Genomic DNA, 25,366 nt, shown 5'->3' with positions numbered 1-25,366 from the left:
TTCAGGCCATGATAGTCTACTGTCAACCTTCAACCCCCATCAGACTTTTTCACTGGCCATATGGGACTAATAAAAGGTGAGTGAGTCTTGCTGATCTCTCTTCTAATTAAAATTTCAATCTAGCAAGTAGATTGGCCAACAAGAGATACTGAAAATTTGGATTCCAGAGTAGCCTGTAAATCTTCCGGTTCAAACAATATCTTCAGAATAAGAATATATAGGTTTAAAATCATCTCAGGCTGTAGTTTCATGTACGTTTAGTTGGCATTGTCACCAAAAAAATAAATATATCCTTTTGGTTGCTTGTACTCATCCCTGTACTGCATGCGTACAACCACTAAGACAGACAACCAAAACATTTCTATCCCATCTTTTACCTTCCCTCTCTCCACACAAAAACCTACCAGATTTGTTTTAGTGGAAATTGTTGTTGTTTATTTTTCTTTTATCATTGCAATTGGTAACATAAAGTCATTTAATTTCAAATCATAAAGCCTTTTCCTTACAAAATGTCAATGTTACTTCAATACATATATTTGTAACCTAGTTATGAACATGGCTACATACATGTACAGGACTGTGGATGTGCAATTGAGTGCACAGCCACATGTAAATATATATATATATTTGAACTGGTTTATTAATTGCATTTCTTGTTTATATCCTTGTCAAAATAGGTATGCTTTTTCCATTTCATTTTTTCTCTTTGAGATCTTAAACAATGAATGAAAGGTGAAATAACTTCATGCTCCTTTCAGATGAGTCACTGCACCATCTTTGTAGGGCAATATTAGGAATTAGGATGATAAAAAGCACTCTAAGCCTTCATAACTGTGATTCATACAGCTCACAGAAGCACCACATCTGTTTTTTACAAAAATGTAGTACATTTTTAAAGGTAAAAGGAAAACAAACAAGAAACCAAAAGGACAGAACATAAGGGTAAAGCTGGATGAGTAGGTGTATGGGCATCTTAGGCGAGTAATGAGTTTGGATCTTGTAAACATTCTGCTTGGAGGAAAAAAATGGTTTTTATTAAACCTGCTATTAAGAGACAGCTCTCCTGGCTTTTTGAAAGTTTTACCCACGTATTGTCTAAAGTGTGGTCACTTATCTGAAGTCTGGGCGCTCTCTGTTTTTTAAAATATTTCGATGTTACAAATGTACATATTTCCAAGCGTATTTTCAAAACATTTGGCAGCTGATCTTTTCAAGTCTTTTGTGAGCTATCCAAACCTAAACATGTCATTAATGTTCCTGATTGTTACTATCATGTCAATTCCATATTATTTTTCTCAAATGTATCTTCTATTTTACTTTTTATTTGTGATAATTCTGATCATTGTCTTCTCTAGCAGTGTCAAATTGAGAACACTGGAAACACTAATCTCATTCTTACAAGGGGATGGATTGACAACAACACACTCTTAAAGTGGATGAACAATATCCCATCCTCTCAGCAGGCAGGAAAAGACTTAAGCAGCAGTCAACAGACACACAAGAAAGAATCCATTAAAAAAAAAAAAAAAGAAGGAAAAGAGAAGAGAAAAAAAATCTTAAATCTGTTATTTTCTTAGGTAATTCTGGATTTCAGGAAATTTATCAATGATAGTCTAAATAATAGCTATGTTCCGTATAAGAAGGAAGATAATAATTTTCTAAATATTCTTTCAGAAAGTACCCCAAACTATGGTGATTTGTACTTTACATTTCTTTAAATATAGGCAAAACTTAGGACCTGGTTTCATAAGTACTCATTTACATAGGTAGATCTCAGTGAATGATTCATGAGAATAGGCTTTGGTGGGAGTGTTAGAGAACTTTGCAAAGCAGGCTTTTTTTTTTTTTTTTTTTTTTTTTTTTTTTTTTTGCGACAGACAAACCTGTTTAGATTAAAATCTGTGCTTATTTTCGTATCCATCTGGATGCTCTGCTTTCTGAGCCAATTTTTCTAATTCTAAAGGCAGTTTGGCACAAAAATCAGTTTTAAATACTTTCAAATACTATTAGCTGACTATGAAAGAGAAGAAACCAGAGTTTAAAACTTCTCTACTTTGCATAAGTTGTAAAAGTTAATTGATTATTTGGAGCAGTAATATGGTTGATATAATAACTCCTCCCCATAATATATTTAACATTAGAGTAGATTTTATGGCTATGATATTCTTCTATGGCTGACTGAATACGAGCCTGAGAAGAAAACCCAAAAGCTGCTCCTGAAGTCTGTACATTTATGAAACAAGGTTCAGAAAGTTCTGAAAGTCTTATTCTCTTTTCATGTTTATGTAGCAGTTTGTACATACAGTGGGGCTAATAGGTTATAAAAGTGAAAGAAGAATAATTTCTTGGGGAACTGGCATATCTATACATCTAACTATAGAATCTGAAGTAATCTACAGCTAATGCATTTTCTGAAAATCATCAGATAAATCTAAGGGGTTTACAGTGTTTTTCACAGTTAAGAATTTATAATACAGTAGATTACTGTTTCAGAATAACTATAGCCATCCTACTGAGTGGGTAATCAAATAGTTCCTCCTCAACTTTCTTCTTCTGAATTTCATATAAATTTTTAATTAATGCCTTACATTACTTGAGCTTTTATGCAATTACATGATAAATTATTCAATTTTTGATGTTATGTTTTAGACAGATGTTAAATCAAAGAAGTTAATGATTAAACACATTTTAATAGATTTGCCACTGTAGCTTTTACTCACTTTAAAAATAGTTTTTGATTGAATTTTGGTGCTCATGAAAGTGAAAGGCTAAGGACCATTTTTTTCAAAAGGCTCTTTACTGAGCCTCTGACTAATTACACAGCTCTGTAGACACTATGAATTACATTCCATAAACAAAAACTTAGATGAAAAGGAATTAAGTGGCATTAAGCATCACCCACCTCCCAGCCTAAAAGACTTAAGAAATAACAAAGCATAAGACACTTCTTAACCTCAGCCTGACAGTCACGATTTCCAGAGTCAGACTCCACACTTTAAAAAGGGCATTTCTTCTGCTTCTAAAAGATAAAGAAACCTGCTAGAATTACTCATCATTAAAGTGTAAAGCAAATCTTTACCCAATGTTTTTCTGTGAACATTATGCCATCCAAGGACTGTCGCAACTCAGTATCATTTTAACTATGTTTTCTCTGCAGAACTTCTCTTTGGATAGTGGTATGACTGTGAGAAAATAGCAAGATAGGATGCAAGAGAATTATTTCACCAGTTTCAATTCAGATTCCTGCTCTGGCTGGCTGGGTCCAGCATATTCTGCATTGCTGAGGAAGTGCAAAACCATCAAAATGGGGAAAAGATGCAGTTCACTGCAGCTGCCTGTTCTAAGGAGAAGATCTTCAGTGATATACCGCTACTTACCTTTGTGCGATACCTACTGATTTTGTGCTTGTGTGCACATAATGGGAGAATGTGACCCAGTGTTGTAGTTAAAGAATATTGATAGTAAGAGTCAGGACATACAAGACCAATGGACTTGGAATCATTGAATAGTTTGGGTTGGAAGGGAATTAAACGTCAGCTAGCCCAACCCCCTTGCAATTAGCAGGGACATCTTCAGCTAGATCAGGTTGCTCAGAGCCCCATCCAACCTGACCTTGAATGTTTCTAGGGATGGGGTATCTGCCACCTCTCTGGGCAACCTGTTTCAGACATACACAATGGAAATTAAACTGTTACAGTATACAGCCATCTACATTCAATGCCATTGAACTCAGTTCTCCAACCAGCATCATCTTTGACCTCTATTTGGTACTAAACTTGGGAAAACGAGAGTGGAAATCAAATGACCTTAGCCTTTATGGCTTAAGTTATTGGTATGCTGCCAGCTTTGCCCAGTGGCGTTGGCTGGGTCCCTCTCTCACCTGCTCACAGCTTCCCATAGCACCTGTCCAGCACAGGCAAAAGAGCCCTTTGCTGTTCTGCTGCATGTGCTACCCCAGGCACTGTGGCACATATACAAAACCATCCTGCCAGTGTTTTATGAGTATGTAATTCCCTCTCTATGCATCCAGGAAAGCTGGATTCAAACTACATACAATAACATAAAAATACAACATAGGCACAGTTTTAGAGATAATCTTCAAAATAATGGCTGCCTCTACAAAAAAATACCAAAACCCAGTAACTTAGTATTGCTTTATCCCATGTGATGTAAATTGAGTTTAGGGGGATAGAAAAGGGGGCAGCATAACCTACAAGAATAGTTAGACCTTGCACCAGCCATATCAAAGTACCTGTATCACAAAGAAAGTCTTCTATAGTACTGTAAAGCTTACAAGCAATCTTATTTAAAGACCAAGTAGAAAACTAGCAGCAAACACAAAGGCTTGTTCCTGGATATAGGCACATGCTGACTTTTTCAAATAATTTTTTTCCCCTTCATAATTTTTTTTTTTTTTTTTTTTTTTTTTTTTTTTTTGGCATGCACCTTATTACCCCCCACAAGTGCATGTAATTTCTAAGTATCTTCACCTTAAAATAGGAAGCCCATGTGGAAGGACAACACTTTCATACTTAGAAGTAATACACAGGATGTTAAGTGATGTGAGAGAAAAACACTGCTATTTTCAGTATGAAGACTGTTTATAGTTCCTTCCATTTGTATTACGGATACAAAATAAACATTATTGCTCTGGAAATTTCTCACAGACAAAAAAGAAACCTTACAATGGTAGCATAGAAATGTGAAATCTCCGCAAAACATTCAGTTTTGTTTTCAAGCATACAAACAGTCTTGGTTTTGTATCTTGAAACTCTCTGACATCTTTATTTTAAATATGATGATCAGATGAAAGGGAAGCAAAAAATTCAGATGTGACCACCCATGATGTTGGTTAGACTACAAACTCAGGTGCAGATACAAATATTGCAACTTTCCCTTTAAATAAATTACTCCAAAATTCCTAGCAATCACAATCTGAATCACTTTACCCAGTGTGGGTTATAATATAAATGTTATGTCTACGTGATGCTGTAACATGCTGACCTAACCATTTATAGCCTGTGTTTGCCATTTTTGAGAATTGGAGATGTTTAAAGTTTGCATTTGACTTTGCAGAAAATGTGTTTGGTTTTATATATCTATATCTAGATCTATATATCTATCATGCTTGAATTGTTTTTTACTTACATACCTTACATCCTTCATATCTAGCAGTGAAAGGCATTCTAATTTAGCGAGTGAATGTGAAATGAGAATAATGTTATATCTGATTTCCCATCTTATTCTGTAAGACTAGGCTGCACAGAATATGAAATAGAAAAAAAAAAAAAAAAGGAATGATGAATGGAAGATGCGGAACACCATTTCATAAATTGGTATTTTTTTAGTAGTTCTATCAGCATGCTTTTTGTTTCCCAACAGATGATATTGCTCCAAAGTTGATCAGGCCGAGAAAAAGGTGCTAAGAGAATTCTGCAGAAATGGTAATTCTCTCACAATTTCATGACTATTTGCCTGTACTGATAAAACGGTACCACACATTGGGGAAGCCATAAACATTTTAATACATAATTTCCTGATTTTTGAGCATAATTTAAAGGAAATACTGTAAGTTCAACTCTTATACTGCTCATCTGTTAATGCTTTTATACATATATTATATATATACAAGTAATATATTGCTTGCTACAGCACCATTTGTTCAAATATCTTCTACTACCTTATAGATATTAATGTAGTTTTGAAGTATCCCATCCTATATACATTTTGTAGTAAAAAACAAAATATGAGATTTTTTATTTTCCCAAGACATCACACAATAACCTTTACTATTTTATTCTGAGCAGTTTCCTGACTGAAGAACTTCTACAAAATGAGGATTTTCACACTCTGAATAATCAAAAAGTGAAAAGTTGTAAGTTTGGCAGCAAGCCTTTTTCATTTGAAATAAAACTCAGCCTACACAAATTCACACCTGTAATACACAGTGACTGAAATAATAAAAAATGAATGTACAGTTTCTGGATAAAGTGATTTAGCTTTCCATGTTGTATTTTTGAAATATTATTATTTATCACTGGAAAGCAGATGTCTTAGAATAGAAGGCAGTAGACATATTAATAGTACGTGTGCATATGTATGCTTATTTTGCACATGATTTTATTACCACTATTGAAGTTAGATCTACTGATGAGATTAAAGTAGAAAATAATATTATTAATAATTTTCTTATTGAAAAAATATTTTGTCTAATTTGTGGAAAAAGATCTTGGTTTCCCTGGTTCTAAAACAGAAATAAAATACTCTCCATTTTCTATGACATTATCAGTACAACATAAAATGAAATGGTGATAACTATGCATACGTTTAATGTATTGATAAATCTAGAAATGGAAACATTTATATCAGGAAAACAAATCAAAATGAATTCTTCAATATTCTGATTAAATTTAGCACTTTCATTTCTTGAAAGTTTTATTTTTCTACTGTTTATATTCCCAATCAGCAGCAAATGAAATTTTATTTTGTAATGTCATTCGGTGTTGTGTTGTTGAATCTGTGTGCAATCTCAGGGTAATTGTTCTCTGGGAGGCAGCCCTTCAGGCTGTCTGGAAATGCAGATAAATTTCCCCCAGTATAGTGAAAGGTTGCTGTAAATCATACTGCATATTTCTTCAGATCCTGAGCCTAGAAGTAGGTAGGTTGGAACAAAGAAAAATCTCTCTTTAATTACATTCCATATAAATGAGTTCAATCATAGTAATGAGGACCATCTTCCATATATAGCAAAATGACAACACTACATGAAATGTTGAGAAAGCGTATGAAATGTTCTGGAAAGGAAAATCAAATAATTTTGGATGAATAAGCAAATTGCTATGATTGATAGCTAACATTCACTTTCATAGCTACTGGCATACTAACAGAATTACTGATTGGATACTTAAATTTATTCAGGTGACCTTTCCAGAACAAATACAATAACTTCAAAATAAGACCATTATTTATATTTTAATGTTGTCTTTAAAAATCACCCTGAGGTGTAGAGAATACTTTAAATTTTTAATTTAGTGAGCCAAAATTTATTTGATTGAAATCCTCTATGAACTATGCAGTTTTGAAATTATTTCTGTCTGGGTCAGAAGAAAATTTCTCCATAAAAATCAAATACCATTGCTCCCTCATGGAGATTTTCTACTGAACATCAAGAGTGTAAGGACTCCTCACCACAATATCCTTTCTCTGGGCAGTTTTTTTTTTTTTTAGTCTTCTGCAGGGCTCCGATCAGAGAATATAAACACATGCTGTAGGAGGTGACCCTGAACTTGCTCATAAACCAAAGACTCAAAATTCTGCATTTTTGTAAACTGAGAATTTCATGCTTTTCTTCACCAGTATGAAACCCAATCTTGTTGCTACTGGGAATCAAACTTCCCACTCAAAAGAACAGCAGAGAAGCTAGCAAAGGCTGTGGCAAGACTGAACATGAAAGCAAAAGATTTAGAGAATTAATCAACAGGAAACTGTGCAATACTCCATCCCTGAAGAAAAGGCAGGATATAATCCTGCTGTCTTTATTATCAAGCTCCAAGCATCTCTCTCAGTGAGCTGAAACATTGTTTACTTTTTGATTCCATCTACCTTTTCCACCCACAGTTATCTGCTGGCAGGGAGCCTGGAGAGTATTTAAACCCTTCAGATCTCTGTCTACAAATGAACAGAAGTTTCTTGGATTGGAATAAACACTAACAAACCTTCTTTTGGAATTAAGGACCGTCTCAGAGGAAAACATTGACAAAGGAGCTAGAAGTTACTGGCAGGCAATTTTTTCTGCCCATAATTTTCATGCAAACAGGTGGGCAATTCTAACAGATGCACATTTATACTCATGGGTTTTGCTTCCAGAGTGCCACGTGCTCAGGACCAAACTAGTGCACAGGCTCAATCCCAATTTATTTGAACTTTGAAGGAAATTTTTTTCTGCCAGTAGAACTGATGCATCTCTTGGCTAAGCTCTGCTCCCAACAAAGAAGGAGGATGTTCAAAGCTGAGTCAGAATGAGTGTGCCACTGTAACATTTTTAGCAGGGTCCCTCCTAAACAGATATTAAAAAATAATCATTACTAAAGGATTAAGTTCAGTGGGCTAGATGTATGCAATTCAAGTTAGAAATTTTGTTTGTTTGTTGTGGGTTTTTTTTCTTTAAATGAAGGTAAGTTTCTAAGATTCAGAAGGCAGAGGTTTGTTTTTTTTTTTTTCCATGTAAAATGAGACTTAGAAAATGCTAGCTATACAGTCATGCTAGACACCTTAATTCTCTTGTTACTGTGGTGTGAATGAAATAATGTTATTTGGAAAAAAAGGTAGAATGAGTATTTCAAGTTGATCATCCTGAAAACCGAAGAATGGGAGAAAACACTGTAATAAGCAACTGCAAATTTACCATTTCATAGCCTTCCATATATGTAGTTTTTCAAAATAACTTTTTTGCATGGTCAACCCAGAACTTGGTTTGTTGTTTTTTTTTTTTTAACTTGGGAAACACAGTTGTACTAGTACCTGATACAACTTACTGTGCATTAGTAGCAGAGGAGTTCAGCACAGAATGTTGTAACTGGAGCTACAAAGCTAAATACCTTTGTTAGCCAGCCATAGCAGATGGGGGCGTATGCATATTTTCAGAAAGGATGTACTGATATGCTATGTTTTGCATAGGGAAGCTCATGGGTCCCTTCCCCCATATGCAATACCTGGAGTGTTTTCAAAGTAGAGCACTGGGTACCTTAATTTCAGTAGAATTGCTTTGATTTCTGTTTGGGGAAAAAAAAAAAAAAAAAGCCAGAGAATATGGGACTAATTAGGAAGATTATGGCCACTCTCCTATAATCACAATGCAGCTTCTTTATTGGGGAAAAGTCTAGACTGCCTTTAAGATACTGTCTACTTTGCAGACAATTTCAAACAGATAGAATATCTGATAAGGCAGCAAAAGGTACACTCTTGTATTTCTGAACATTCCTACTACAAACTGATCTTGCATTTAGATACTACTCATATTGTAAGAAGTGAAGAATTCATACAGTTCCTTGTTTAAATTCTACTTCTATCCAGAAAAACAGTATGATGTCACACATTCTGAGTTGGAATTTTTGTTTAGATATCCTGTGATTTTAGAGTTGTATAGAAGAAAGAATAAGGCTGTAACACTGCAACATGACGTGGTGCATACTACATAGACATTAAATTTAATCATACTGTTCAGCTAAGAAATTCACAAATAGTCTTATTTTTACCATTTCTTAATGAAATCACACTTTTAGGAATAAAATTGCATATAAATGGCATATAAATGTAGACAATTTTTTTACTGCAGTAAGTTAACTTTTAATTAACTTAAATTAACTTTTAATTATTCCTATTCATGCACCAGTGGAGTTTGCCGTCCTGAGGGGTATGGGACAGGCAAAGAGTAAAGCCAGGACCCTGAATTTTAGGAAAGCAAACTTCCAGCTGTTCAAGGAGTCAGTCAATGGGACCCTCTGGGGCACTGCCCTCAGGGACAAAGGAGCAGAACAGAGCTGGCAGATCTTTAAGGATGCCTTCCATAGAGCACAAGAGGTCTCGATCTCCAAGTGTAAGAAATCAGGAAAGGAAGGAAGAGACTGGCAGGGATGAGTCAAGACCTGCTGGTCAAACTCAAGGGCAAGAAGGAAAGGCACAGGCAGTGGAAGCAGGGACAGGTATCCTGGAAACAGTATAGGGACACTGCCTGGTTGTGTAGGGATGCGGTCAGGAAGGCCAAGGTGCAGCTGGAGCTGAACTTGGCAAGGGATGCAAAGAATAATAAGAGCTGCTATAGGTATATCAACCAGAAAAGGAAGGTCAAAGAAAGTGTACCCCCCTGATGAACAAGACTGGCAAACTGGTAAAAACAGGTGAGGAGAAGGCTGAGGTACTCAACAACTTTTTTGCCTCATCTTCACTGGCAACCTCTGTTCCCACAGCTCTCCAGTCGATGGACCTCAAGGCAGGGACTGGGGGAGCAAAGTCCCTCCCACTGTAAAAGAGAAGATCAGGTTCGTGACCTTCTGAGCAACCTGAACATAGATAAGTCTATGGGACCTGAAAAGATGCATCCCAGAGTCCTGACAGAATTGGCTGATGTAGTTGCCAAGCCACTCTCCATGGTATTTGGAAAGTCATGGCAGTCAGGGAAAGTCCCTGGTGACTGGAAAAAGGGAAACATTGCACCCATTTTTAAAAAGGGTAGAAAGGAGACCCTGGGAACTACCAAACTGTCAGCTCCACCTCTGTGCCTGGGAAGACAGAATCATAGAATTGCTTAGGTTGGAAAAGAGCTTTAAGATCATCAAGTCCAACCGTTAACCTAGCACTGCCAAGTCCAACCACTAAACCAGGTCTCTAAGCAACACATCTACACATCTTTTAAATATCTCCAGGGATGGTGACTCAACCACTCGCCTGGGCATCCTGTTCCAGTGCTTGACAGCCCTTTCACTGAAGAAATTTTTCCTAATATCCAATCTAAACCTGCCCTGGTGGAACTTGAGGCCATTTCCTTCCAGCCCTTTGGTAAATGGGCATCACATTGGCTAACCCGCAGTTAACAGGGACCTCCCCAGTTAAGCAGGACTGCTGATAGATGATAGAGCGTGGCTTGGTGAGAACTTCTGCCAGCTCCCTCAGTACCATGGGTGGATCCCATCTGGCCCCATAGACTTGGGTGTGTCTAAGTGGTATAGCAGGTCACTAACCCTTTCCCCTTGGATTATGGGGGCTTCATTCCGCTCCCCTTGCTTACCTTCCAGCTCAGGGAGCTGAAGCGGGGGTACTACAGGGGTGGCTTCTGTGAGAAGCTGCCAGAAGCTTCACCCCTGTCTGACAGAGCCAATGCCAGCCGGCTCCAAGATGGACCTGCCACTGGCCAAGGATGTATCAATAAGTGATAGTGTTAGCACCTCTTGTATAACATATTTAAGAAGGGGAAAGAACACCCAAGAGTAATTGCTGCCAGAGAGTGAAGTGAGACGAACAACTCTGCAGACACCAAGGTCAGTGGAGAAGGAGGGGGAGGAGGTGCTCCAGGTGCCAGAGCAGAGATCCCCCTGTAGCCTCTGGAGAAGGCCATGGTGAGGCAGGCTGTCCCCCTGCAGCCCATGGAGGATGATGGTGGAGCAGATATACACATGCAGCCCATGGAGAAGCCCATGCTGGAGCAGGTGGAGGCACCCAGAGGAGACTGTGATGCCATGGGAAGCCCATGATGGAGCAGGCTCCTGGCAGGACCTGTGGCCCCATGGAGAGAGGAGCCCACGCCAAAGCACGTTTGCTGGCAGGACTTGTGACCCTGTGGGGGACCCACACTGGAGCAGTCTGCTTCTGAAGGTCTGCACCCCATGGGAGAGACCCATGCTGGAGCAGTTTGTGAAGGACTGTAGCCCGTGGGAGAGCCTCGGGTTGGAGAAGCTGGTGGAAGACTGTCTCCCATGCGAAGGACCCCGCACTGCAGCAGGGGCAGAGTGTGAGAAGTCCTCCCCCTGAGGAGGAAGGAGTGGTGGAGACAACATGTGATGAACTGACCACAACCCCCATTCCCCGTCCCCCCTGTGCCGCTGAGGGAGCAGAGGTAGAGAAAACTGGGAGTGAAGTTAAGCCTGGGAAGAAGGGAGGGTTGGGGGGAAGGTGTGTTTAAGATTTGGGTTTATTTCTCATTACTCAACTCTGATCTGATTGGTAATAACTAATTTCCCTGATTTGAGTCTGTTTTGCCCATGACAGTAACTGGTGAGTGATCTCTCCCTGCCCTTACCTTGACCCAGGAGCCTTTCGTTATATTTTCTCTCCTGTGTGCAGCTGAGGAGGGCAGTGACAGAGTGGCTTTGGGGGGCACCTGGCCTCCAGCCAGGGTCAACCCACAACAGTTGGGTACCCTGAGAACAACTGGTCTTACCATTAAAGACTGAGGCAAAGGCGGCATTAAGTACCTCAGTCTTTTCCTCAGCCTTTGTCACTATGTTGCCCCCACATCCAATAAAGGACAGAGATTCTCCTTAGCCCTCCTTTTGTTGCTAATGTATTCATAGAAACATTTTTTATTGTCTTTTATGGCACCAGCCAGGTTAAGTTCTAGCTGGGCTTTAGTCCTCCTAATTTTCTCTCTGCATAACCTCATGACATCCTTGTAGTCCTCCTGCTTGGTGGATGAGGAATTAGTTGGACAGTTGCATTCAGAGGGTCAACAGCTCAGTTTCCAGGTGGAGATCAGTGATGAGTGGTATACCTCAGGGGTCCTTATTGGGACCAGTACTGTTTAATAACTTCATCAATGACATAGTGGGATTGAGTGCACCCTTAGCAAATTTGCAAATGACACTAAACTGAGTGGTGCAGTTGACATGCCTGAAGGACGGGATGTCATCCAGAGGGACCTGGACAAGCTTGAGAAGTGGGCCTATGTGAACCCTATGAGGTTCAACAAGGCCAAATGCAAGGTCCTGCACCTGGGTCAGGGCAACCTCTATCTACTTCATCTGTCTTACTCTCAGATAATGATTTCAAATAATCTCAGATGATCAGAGGGCTGGAGCACCTCTCCTATGAGGACAGGCTGAGAGAGTTTGGGTTGTTCAGCCTGGAGAAGAGAAGGCTCCGGGGAGACCTTATAGCAGCCTTCCAGTACCTGAAGGGGTCTACAGGAAAGCTGGAGAGGGACTGGTTACAAGGGCATGTAGTGGGTAATGATTTGAAGCTGAAGGAGGGTAGATTTAGATTAGACATAAGGAAGAAATTTTTTACGATGAGGGTGGTTAAACACTGAAACACATTGCCCAGAGAGGTGGTAGATGCCCCATCCTTGGAAACATTCAAGGCCAAATTGGACAGAGCTCTGAGGAACCTGATCTAATTGAAGATGTCCCTGCTCATTGCAGGGCTTTTGAACTAGATGAACCTTAAAGGTCCATTCCAATCCAAACCATTGTATGATTCTATGATTCTGATGCTATGATGCTATGATTCTTTTTTTGTTATTATTTTCTCATATGGTAACAGAACATGAAATCCTATTTGCCTATAGATACAGGACTTGTTTAATAAGAGCTCTGTACTGACATCTTTACTGATTGAATCAGTCTTTTCCTTGACTATTTTGAAATTATTTGAGAAGTTAAAATGAATAAGAGTAACAAAACGTCCTTCAATATTAAATTGTTAGGGCACATATTTCATGTTCATATAATGGAATTTGCATTTAAAAGCAGGTCTAGAAGTGCATGGTCTGACTGGACATGTACCAGTCTACAAGGGACTAACATATACAGTTTCTATCATGCATATGTTGCTCTATAAGTAATTATCTAATGCAATTGAGGAAACCTCAGATGAAGACTCAGTTAAAACAACTCTGAATTCACACTCAACATTTTCAAATTTCACACTCTCTGAAGTACTGAAGCAATGTAACAGGATTATTAGGAATCTGTTGAGAAGTGAGGCCGAGAGAGATTGGGTTCTTTTTTGAAGCAAATCGTGATTGTCTCAGGATAATTTAACACATGTTGTGATACTTTAAATTATATCTACCTTAAAGAGAAATATATAAATGACAAGTGAAAATTGGAAACATTACATTTGAAATGAGAAGTCTCTCTGCATTTTCCACATATCTAGCTAAAAAAGACTCTTTTGTGGTGCTTACAAGTACAATAAAAAACACAGTTCCATTAGAAATCTACACACATGCAAAACCAATTCTAAACTTCATCAGGTTAAAATATCCAAGATTTGGTCTCCAAGAAGAGAACCTTTTCATTAATCTTCATGAAGATTGGATTCATCAGTATTTTAAAAAATTTATCATCTTTTAATTTATCATCATCTTTGTTTTTGGAAGCTTAGAAAGTAGAGAAGAAACTTAATCAAAATCTGAAAAAACATGTTTCTTGTCCTCATAAATAACATGAAGCTTCAGAAGATAACATATTACCATCTTAGTTCTGTTTTATCAACATCATCTACTAAGGATCTAGGATCTGATCCAAAGCATATTAATGTTAATTAGAGTCTTTCTGTTGACTTTGGCTGACTTGAATTTGATATATGTCTCTATTTATGAATTCATAAGAACAGAAAAAAAATTTATATTCTAACTCTCCCATTATAATTGCTTTGCTTTTGACATCCTGTTTTCCCTCCAGGATTGCCATTAATCAATAGCTGAGCATAAAGTCTGTTTTCCATGTCTGGGAATTCTTTTGAGCTTCAAGTTGTTCCATAAGGGTAAAAAGTCAAAATCTACACAATCTAGAAAAATTAATACCTCAGATCATTCAAACAACTTTTAGATCTTCCAAACATTTCATATCAGTGTTAATTGTTTTCATTCCACAGTAATTAGCTACAAAAATCTCAAGACATTGTGGTCAGGTAAAATAATTTCTTAGTTTGAAATGTGAAAATATAATGGTTCAAAAATATAATTTCTCTAGAGAAAGTAAAACACGAGTTTTGTCAATTGATCTTTTTCTGTTTTCTGTTTTCATAAATAATTTTTTTTCCAGAGAAAAACTTCACATAAAAATTCGTAACTACTCCTGATTAGAAACTCAGTGACTGTAACACTGCAAAACTGCGTTGAATTGAGTAAATCTCTGAGACTGAGACTTTGAGGTGTTATATACCTCCTATTCCTTCCTTCTCAATAGAGTAATGGACAATTAGTCAAAGTTTCCGTGTTATATTATAAAATGTCACCTTTCCATCTATTTTGAATTATTTAAATTTTATTTTTTAGGGGAAAGCAATCACGTTTTCCTTTTGTTTGATTTTATTCTTAAGAGTTCTGACGATGTTCTAGCTGTTTCTTTTAATCCTGCCAAAAATAACAACAGATTTTTTTTACCCATTAAGTCCAGTAATTAAAAAAAAAAAAAAATTACTGAAAAAATCATCAAGGAATACCTGGAATGATTAAAAAAAAATAAAAAAATCCGCTTTTCCTTTAAAAAAAAAAGGAAAAAAAGAAAAAAGTCCACCAATACTTTAAAAAGCCTCAGCAATCCCTGGGGCTACAAATCTTCAGTGGTTAAGTGGCATCTGGATTTCCGTGACTAAGCATACACGCAGTCACATATATTACAAGAGGGATACTGAATTGTTAAACCCCAACAGATTTCTTAAACAGGTCTTTTTTATCCTCCACTTCTGTCATGTCCAGAGTCTGAACCAGAAGATGAAGGTGACTGGACACCACACCATACACCTCGCACAAGAGAGAAGGGCATGATGCAGAGTCACAGGCACTAGTCCCATGCCTGTGCTTCGAGTCACAGGCTGAAATTCCAGCCTGTCCTCCCTCAGAAAGCATCACAAATGTTAACTGGAGGAGGAACTACAACTCGGGACTCTGACCTCATCAGTCACGTACTATGCAGTTCAGTCTCTCTGGCTCATTCAAATAATATTTGGAAAATTTTACATAACAGAAAGACATTTTCAGAAAGAGGTAAAAGACATCCATTCCAGAACTGCTAATACATTTGTTTAAGGCATGCTATCTGAAGATGGAAAGTCAGAGTTCCAATCCGTCAGGTTATGTGATAAACAGCTCACCTGCATATGCACAGAGGAGCACGGGGAGACAACAGCAGTGGGGGGAGCCCAAATAACACCCTGCCCTGGCTGGTCCCAGGCCCATCCCAGGAGCCAGCAGCCCATCAAAGGCCTATGTCCACAAGACCAGAGGAGTAGAGAGGCACAAATGCAGGCAGGAACCCAAATTAAGAACTCAGAGTAAGGGATATCATCTCAATGCCTCTCCCAGGGCAGTTACAGGAGAGCAGGTATATGGAAACCCATCACCATGAGTTCGTCATGGAGCATGCTGCCAACGGAGAGGGGGTTGCTGCCTAGGGATGCAGGACACATTATGGGATGCAGGGGGAGAGCATTTGGAGATTACACAGTTTGTTATGGGATGTTTATAGGAGGAGCCAAAGGTGGTGAAAAGAAGGGATCAAAGTGGTTTGGGGATGAACAAGTATGGGAAAATAGAGGGACAAGACAAACCAGTCACATGTAAAGAGCTGGCAGGTGAATAAAGTTGACTCGCCATGCCCTGCACCTGATCAATACAGTCTGTCCTACCTTCTTATAAAGCTGCTCTTCTACCTCTTTTCCCGGGTGAGGGACTCTGTCTGTGTGTATGGGGGCCTATGGGGGTGTGCGTGCCAGCAGCTGGCGTGGGACCAGGGGCCAAGAGGCCGGTGCATCTGTGGTGCCAGCGCTGGGGGTGAGTGCAGGTGTGCGCATGTGCACATCACTGCTGACAAAGATCCAGCTGGAACAGCTCATGGGTAGTTGAAGCGGTGGCCTGGGAGGCCACTGGTGAACACTAAGTTTATCACAAGCCAGCAATGTGTCCCTGCAGCAAAGGCAGCAGATGGCATCCTGAGATGCATTAGGCAAAGCATTCCCAGCAGGTCGAGGGAGGGGATTCTTCCTTTCTGTTCAACACTGGTGAGGCCACACCTGTTGTACTGTGTCCAGTTTAGGGCTCCCCAGTAAAAGAAATACATAGAGACATACTAGAGAGAGTCCAGTGAAGAGCCACAAAGTTGATGAAAGGACTGAAGTATCTCTCCTATGAGGAAAGGCTGAGAGAGCTCAGCCTGGAGAAGGTTCATGGGAAACTTATCAATGTATATAAATGTCTGAAGGGAGGGCACAAAGAGGACGGACTCAGGCTCTCGTCAGTCGTGCCCAGTAAGAGGACCAGAGGTAATGGGCACAAACTGAAATACAGGAGTTGTCATCTGAACATCAAAAAACTCTTTTTCACTGTGAGGGTGATTAAGCACTGGCACAGGTTGTCCATAGAGGCTGTGGAGTCTCCATCCTTGGAGATATTCAAAAGTCATCTGGACATGGTCCTGGGCAACCAGCTCTAGATGGCTCTGCTTGAGCAGGAGAGTTGGACCAGATGACCTCCAGAGGTCCCTTCCAGCCTTAACCGTTCTATGATTCTGAGATGGGGCCAAGTGTGTCTCTAAGGGCAAGAGCACAGGAGGATATTGGGGGACTTGAGGAGTTTCAGTCCCCCGTTCTTCCCAGGAGAGACTGTGGCATCTGGGGATCTCTAGGTGTGAGACTCTGTGTGTGGGTGCACACCTCTCTCTAGGGTTAAGGCAACTGAAGAGCATGAGGATCAAGGACCAGCTACTGGGGAAATCTGGTGTGTGTTTGTGTGTGCCTGTGAATAGGACTGTGGCCCCAGGGGCTTGTATATCCAGGTGCCAGCAACTGGTTGGGATCAAGGGGTAGCCCATGGGAAGGCTGAATGCCTGAGCCCAGCTGCTGGGGGGATCCACACTGTACGGACGTGTATAGGCATATATGTGTATTTCTCACTAATGAACCTTCATCCTGATCAGCCAGAGAGGGGAACAGGATGAGGCCACAGGTGCTATTTGTGTTTGTGTGAGTGCTAAGTGTGTCTGTCTATGAAGACCAAAGTGGCCAGCCATGTACATATGTATGTATGTGTTTGTATATGTTCACATTGGGAATACATCTTCAGCCTTGCAACTGGTTGGATCAGCATACAGGGAGCTGTTGCAGCCTCACCTGGAATGGGCTACTGGATTCAGCACCCCCTAACAAAATCAACAGAGAATAAGTTTTTGTTTCGGTTACCAGTAGAGTACTGAAGCAATTGCAGCATATAACTAAGACCCACTTACTAGTGAAAATATCTCATTCGTACTAGGGAATATAATGAAGATTTTTATATTTTGAAGCTATACAATCCTACCAGATTATCAAGAAAAAATGTCACAGATATTTTTTTTTAAATGAATTGTACAGGTTTTCAGAAATGTTTTGGAAAAAAGAAACTTTGTACATTCTTTAGCCACTCCCCAAATATTTCCGCAGCTTGCCCTTGCATTAAAAAACCCCCCATATTTCACTAGAATTTGAACAAAATGTCACTCAAGAGACTCTGAAAGCTGGTAGTTAGCATCACCTATGGGAAATATGCATAAATTTACTGTTTGCTACATTTTCTCTCTTATGGCTATACATAGTCAACAATGGAAAAATCAAAACCAAAGTCATACATTAGAATAGCTGAACTGGCTATTTCCCTTCCTTATCAGCAATGTGAAATCTGTCTGAAAACTATCAGGGGTTTTCATGCCATTATATCTATTTGTTTAAAATAAATGTCTGCTTATCAAGAAATTAATTTCCAAGTTTTGGTGTTGTTTTTTTTTTTTTCCCAAACCAAACACGAGTACTTTTTCCCACCAGGTCCAGAGTCCACTAGTTTCTTAATTAAATTAGAAATTCCTGGTGTTCTCACTTCATTTCACAGCAGTAGCTGGCACTAGCTTTGACAGTGAATGCAGTGAGTAGTGTTTAAAGACACATTTAGTCACAAACAGATTAATGCAGGCAGGTGCAAGCTTAGTCTCCCTATTGCAATGCTGAAACCAAGAGGAAAGGGAAGATGATACTAAGACACATAAAACAGGTGAAGCTGAGCCAGCTTGAGTCCAGGTGCAGTACAGTAGGTAAGCTACAATCAAACTAATAAGCCTCTCCCAGGCTCAGTGCTTATTAACTTGTTCACAGCACTGATTCAGCAGGATTATGGGTTTTTCCACATCCAAATTAGCAAGTTTGCATTGTATAGTACGGGGCTTTAGCAATTTTTATCTTTACTTGGATTAAGCATCTTTGCATTGTGCTCCATAGCTTGATGTAGACATACAATAACGCAGTCTGGAAAGGACTCTTTTTTGTTGTTAGCAAATGAGAACTGAGAGTAGGAAAAGGCAGCAGGCAGAAAAGGAGGCCTTGTCTGCTCTTGATGGACATAGTTGCCTGATTATTTTCTCTCACCACTAACACAATTCCATTGAATTTCTGATAGTTACTCCCAATTTACCCTACTTTGAGAGTGGCTTGGCTCCTAAAGATGCCATTGCACTTTCCTCAGCAGCAGGAGCTTTCCATGATGTACTAAAACTACATTTTCTCTCCCCTTTCTTTCTGGCAGCATGCTGTGCCCATCAGCTAACTAAGAGCTTCCATCCCAGAGGAGACTGCATTTCATTAGTGATGTACTGTGCAGATATATAGTTCAAATCTGGTCTGAAGATAAAAATATTAATAATTGGATCAGTAGTGTTTTGAATTCTTTATGGCCTCTATTTCTATGCTATCATCGTCTCTCTGTGCAGTATGAGGATGTGCATGAATCTCTGGTATAATACACTTTCTGTCCTGAGCAAGCAACAAAACTCCGCAGGGTTTCGAGAGACCATTTAATTTTTTAAAACAAGTTTTTAGCTTACTTCATTGCCCTACTCTCAGGGAGCTTCATAGCCATAGAAGCTGCCAGCCTCTCTTCAGGACTTAATAGGAAGTCTTTGCCAGCACACAGATCAATGTGGACGAGATAACGATTACTGCTGTCACACTACTCATTTTTAAATGTGAAATCTGGACTGCCTTTTGTTTGGTGCACTGTATGCAAGAAACACAATTTTTCATGTGATCAAGGACATATTGATGGATAGTGCTTGATATGACATTAAATTAAGTGCTTCTTAAAGGCACCTTTAAAGGAAACTATTACTGAGCTAATGATGTATAAGTGATTGAACTTGTTCACTTCCCATCTCTGTGATGTCATTCTGATGAACAAGGAGACACTGGCATGTGGCTGGTAGTTAATGGAGGTAGATTTTGGCCTAGCATGCATCTGTCCTTCTACATTTAGCAAAGTTCCCTGTATTCAATTTCTTTTAGTAGTATCTAAGGTTTAAAAAGAAAGACTTAATAGTATAAGCATATAATAAGCCTTCTGACACTCTTGGCACTTCACTTCTTCAGCAAAGCCCTTAATATTAATCTACCTAGGTAATTTCCTGAATCTTTACTTATATTGCACCTTTTCTAGTGACAGTTATCTTTTAATACAGCTTTAAATAAATAAATAAATAAATACTCCTCTTAAGAGAGAACTAGAACTTGAAAAGAGAGTTAATTTCCTTTCTAAGCCCTGCCACTGACTTTTTTGAGTGACCATGGGCAAATTAATTAATTCACCATGTCTCAAGCCCTGCCTTTAAAATAGAAATTGCATTTCGTTTGTACATCCCCTCTATTTAAATTCATAGTTCTGTGAAGAAAGCACCACCTCTTGCTGTATGTTTTTAGAGTATTCAAAATAATAATATGCTTATCTCTCACATTTCAGCCAAATCCTAAAGATATTATTATAATGCAAAAATTCGATAAAATATACATCGTCAACATGCACACCACAAAATTCTTCTGCTTTTTTCTTTTACTGCTGTCTTTTAGAAAAATCAGTAAACTATAATTCACATTCACCTCCTCCCAATGTCACCGAAATCCGGGAATAAACCTCGTAACACCAATGTAGTGTTAAAAGGCAGGCATTCTTTATTGCAGCGCTGGATGCACGGGGGATAGTTCCACCTAACGTGCATACCTAGCCTACGAACACGCACATATTTATATTCTCAATACACACATGGTCACAATTACATCACATAGTTACATAGTTACTTCATTATGATTGGTGTAAAACTTTCTCGCTTTGCTTTTAAAGCTATATACTTAAAGAAATTCAGAGAGCATGCCCAGTGAGGGGTGGTCGTACCTTGGAGGTGGGTAGTTTTTAGCATGGAGGTGTGTTTTGGTATTATAATGAGATTATAATGAACAAAGTTCACTCAAAGGACATGATTTTGACAGAAAATGAAATATTATTTGGCTCATGTACCAACCATGCAGTTTATCAGTTCCATGGTACATACCAACCTCTCAGGTTCTCATTCCTAAAATGTTTTTCTCATTCCTTATTACTGCTAATAATCTCATCTTGATCCCATCACCATGGTTAAAAAGTTAAACACATCGGTTACAATCCCTCCTTTGGAAGTTTTGAAATAATCACCTTTTCAATACTTCCACTATACTAATTATTTTCTATGTGTTGGAGGAAACTCTGGGATTGTTTGTTTATTTTGCTGTTTCACAACAGCTTGGATGATCATATGAGTGAGAGAAGTTTCACGAATAATTTGTTTTTTTCAGATGTGTTAACCGATTCATCATTTTCCAAGTTATGATAGATAATATTATTGACAAGGTCATACTGATCAAAACCAATGTTAAAAGAATCACGATGGGGCGACACAACTTGTTTAGGATGCCTGTAGCAGTAGGCGACCATCCGAAAAGTGTGTCCCACCATTTAAGTTCTGCATCTCTCTGCACTCTTTCAAAAACTCGATGTATTTCTTTCACATTATGATGAACAGTTATTAGGGTTTTCGTTAGGATGAACCTCAAAATGGCAAATATTTTGTTTAGTGTCCAAACAAATATTTTGTGCCTTAATTGCTTTATCTTCACAGACAAATCCTTGTTGTTCTCATACGATGCAAGATTCCAAATTAACAGTTTGCCATTTTTCATTCATCTTTCGGGCCCATACTCTATGCTCGGAAGGATAGAGTATAGTTCCGTTATGGTTTATCCCTAATGCAATGATGGGATAAATTGAGTATTTAGTAGCATTAGATATAGTGAGCACAAAAGTTGTAGCTGTGTTTGTAACAGGATCATAAGTAAAGTTTACCAGGCTCCACCAGGACTGGAGTTCTTTCTCAAAATCAGTAGCACTGTCCCAAATTATTTTCCTAATTTCAGTAGGGAGAGTGCCTTCTTCGCCTTCTCTTATAATTGAGGCAGCCACCGACTGCATCCATAATTGAGCCTGAATGCAACTGAGAGCCAAGGAGAGGTTATTTTGGATCACCCCAAGTGCGTCCGTAATTAACTCGTGGTCCCTTACATTTATTCTTTCCCATGTGGGTAATATACTTGACAATAACCACTGGTTAGTTCCTAAAGCCAGTAAAGAGGATCGTAAAGGTTGTTGTAATCTAGCCAAATCACTAATTGAGGCTGCCAATTTGTTCATTATTATTTCTGAATCAATGCTATTTAAAACTCCCAATCCTGTTCCCAAAACACCGGTCAAGTCTCTTTGTGTTCTTTTCGTAGTAAGAGTTCGTTTTTGTAGCCAGGTTGTCCACCCCTCATATGAGATTTTTAAGAAAGGTGAACAAGCTGGTTGAATATCCGAAACATTGTTTTGCATTGACAATTCAACTTGTTTGAGAGACCATGCCGGGTTAAACAACATTTGTTGCAAGCCTGTATTTCTGATCACGTATGGTCCAATTTCAAAGATTTTCGGGTTAAGCGCAACAATTGGTTGGGTAGTAGGTATTATAACGTCTATTTTAAGTTCTCCCCAGTATTTGGTGTTATTTTTACCACATATCACTTTACGGGAGTATTGTACAGTAGTCAAATTTAACCAACAGTCTAAATTTTGATCTTTACACAAAATAGGGCCATGTGATCCATTTTCATAACTGTTTATAGGTTCAATGCGAGATTTAGTGATTAATCTGCATCTTGTGATGTCATTCCCTTGTGGTACCATAAAAGAGGGGGTGACTTCACTTTTACTAGTTAACGTGAAAAGGGTATCTGTGCCAGCGTGCGTGACTATTGCAACAAGCATCACTAGGGGTTTAGTTACAACATTTATCTTGAATTTGAATGTAAGGCCTCGTAATCTTCCTGTCAATGGGTTAGGTCGCCAATTGCATATCACATAAATTGGCTTAGTCAAAGTAAAATTGTGCCAACAATCTCCTTGTTCCTTAATACAGAATTTGGTGATTTCAACATTATTGGTACTAGGGTCTAAGGAGTAATTACCGACATTCTGCTGGCGGCAACACGTAATGAGAGAATCAAAAAGAAGGCATCCTTTAAATCCAGCACAGTAAACCATTTATGTTCCTCCCTCAGAGATGTCAGCAAGGTATATGGATTGGCCACTACTGGGTGTGTATCTTGAACTATCTGATTTATGGCCCTTAAATCCTGAACTATTCGATATTCCCTGCCTCCTGATTTCCTTACTGGTAATATAGGGGTATTATATTCTGATTCACATTCTACTAACAGCCCATATTCTAAAAATTCTGTGATTAATTCCTCTAGCCCCTTTCGGGCTTCCCATTGGAGAGGGTACTGTTTTTGTCTTACCGGCTTGGCTCCAGGTTTTAAAGTCACCTTTACCGGTTCTGCCAGTTTGCATCGTCCCGGAACTCCACTTGCCCATACCAGGGGGATGACTGCATTGTCCACTACTTCTGGAATCTGTTCCTCCTTGGGGGAATCCTGTAACATAAACACTCTCGCCTCTATAGCTTTTGATTCTGGTATTAGTAATCTAATTTCTCCATCTTTAAAAATAATTTGTGCCTTTAATTTGCTTAATAAATCGCATCCCAATAAAGGCAATGGACATTCGGGCATATATAAAAATTGATGTGTTACCCACTGTTTTCCCAGCTTAAATTTTAACAGTTTCAAGAAAGGCCAGTTCTCTTTTCGCCCTGTCGCACCAACACCCTCTGCTCATTTATAGCTGAGTTTTGCTTTACATGTTTATTATTCTCGGTCAAGATTGCCAGAATTTTCCATCCCTTTGCATTTGTCTGACTTCTTTTTCTTTTTCTCTGTTGTTATACACAGCCCAGGCTACTTCAAGCATTTTACCTAAGTCTCTGGACTCAGCCCCTTCCAGTTTCTGGAGGGTTTTTCCTTATGTCTGGGGCTGATTGTCCCATAAATATAGAGGCCAATTGTAAAGCTTCCTCGGGTTTCTCTGGGTCCAGATTGGTATATTTTCTAGCAGTCACCTTCAGTCTTTCCATAAAGGCCGAAGGGGATTCATTTAATTCTTGTCGTATAATTTAGACCAATTAATTGCTTTTGGCATTGCATGTCTAACGCCAAACAAAATCCACTTCTGGTACCTAGTCAACATTCTTCTGGGCCCCGGCTGATTAGGGTCCCATTTAGGGTTTGTGGATGGAAAATTCTGGTCCACCGATCCTTGTATATTTCCATTAGCATGGGCACTTTCTACTTGTTTTCGGGCTGTGTTTAATACCATTTTCTTTTCAGTGTCTTCCAATAATGTATCCAATATTACTTGCAAATCTTCCCAATCAGGATTTTGGGTTCTAATTATTGTTTCCATTACTTTGGCAACTCTTTCTGGGTCATCCCGATAGGTGCCTGCAGTTTCTTTCCATGCTCTTAAATCGGTTATGGAGAAGGGGACTTTCACCATCACCGGACCCTCATTGCCAACAGCCTGTCGAAGAGGGGCCTGGAGGGGAGTTAATCCGTTTCCTCCCCCTCTTCCCCTTGTTCTCCCAGCAATTGGGCTGAATTCTTCCGCCTCTTCTTCCACAGGAGGGGCGGAAGCATTATTGGCCCCCAGATTTTGATCCCCTTGATCATTTCCTAACCTCCTGCGAGGTGCAACCAATAATTCAACATCATCATCTTCAAATTCACATTTAAAACATTGTTTACCAATATCACAAGATGAGCAACCTGTTTTCAAATCTTTACCGGGTTCCTGCCCCTTTAATGCCATTACTGCAGAACTAGATGGAACCAATTCACATTGCCTTTGCCATTCCGGATGATTTCGCAGTGTGAAAAACAAAATCCACATATGCCATTTCATTTCATTTACCTTCCCTTTACAAAATAACATTAGTTGCAAAATTGTGTTATACTGCAACGTCCCGTTTTCCGGCCACTTTTCCCCATTCTCTAAAATATACAGTGGCCACCAGTGATTACAATATTCAATCAACTGTTTCCGAGTCAAAGGATCAATGTTTCCCAGATCTTTCCAATGTTCCAAAATACATCCCAGTGGTGTTTTTCGTGGGATTGGTTTCTTACTCGGAAAAGTACCCATCTCCCAGGGACTTAGTGGTTGTGATTGTGCACTATCACAAGCACTAGTCAGAGGGACTCCAACCCGTGTTAGATCTCCCTCAGGGATTTCCCCTGCCACTGGAAATCCCAGGGATTTCTGCTGCCACCAGAAATCCCTACCTTGGAGGCTTCCCCTCCCCAGTGGGCCCTGCTCCACAGGCTTTCGCCTAGCAGAGACTTTTACCTGAGACGTCTCCTCAGCCCAACTCTGCGCAGCTTTCACCGCGCCTTACGAGCAGGCCTCCCGTGCTCCTAATGTGGGCCTGTCCCAATGCGGGCCTGTCCCGGTGCGGGCCTGTCCCGGAGAGCCACGGGGCTCCTTGAACCTAGTGTGGGCCTGTCCCAATGCGGGCCTGTCCCGGTGTGGGCCTGTCCCGGTGAGCCACGGGGCTCCTTGAACAAGGCCTTCAACTTGTGCTCTTGGTGCGGGCCTGTCCCGCCACGATGGTAAGAG

The sequence above is a fragment of the Balearica regulorum genome, chromosome 2 (assembly GCF_011004875.1).
Source record: "Balearica regulorum gibbericeps isolate bBalReg1 chromosome 2, bBalReg1.pri, whole genome shotgun sequence".
Taxonomy (NCBI): domain Eukaryota; kingdom Metazoa; phylum Chordata; class Aves; order Gruiformes; family Gruidae; genus Balearica; species Balearica regulorum.
Note: the sequence above shows the minus strand (reverse complement) of the source record.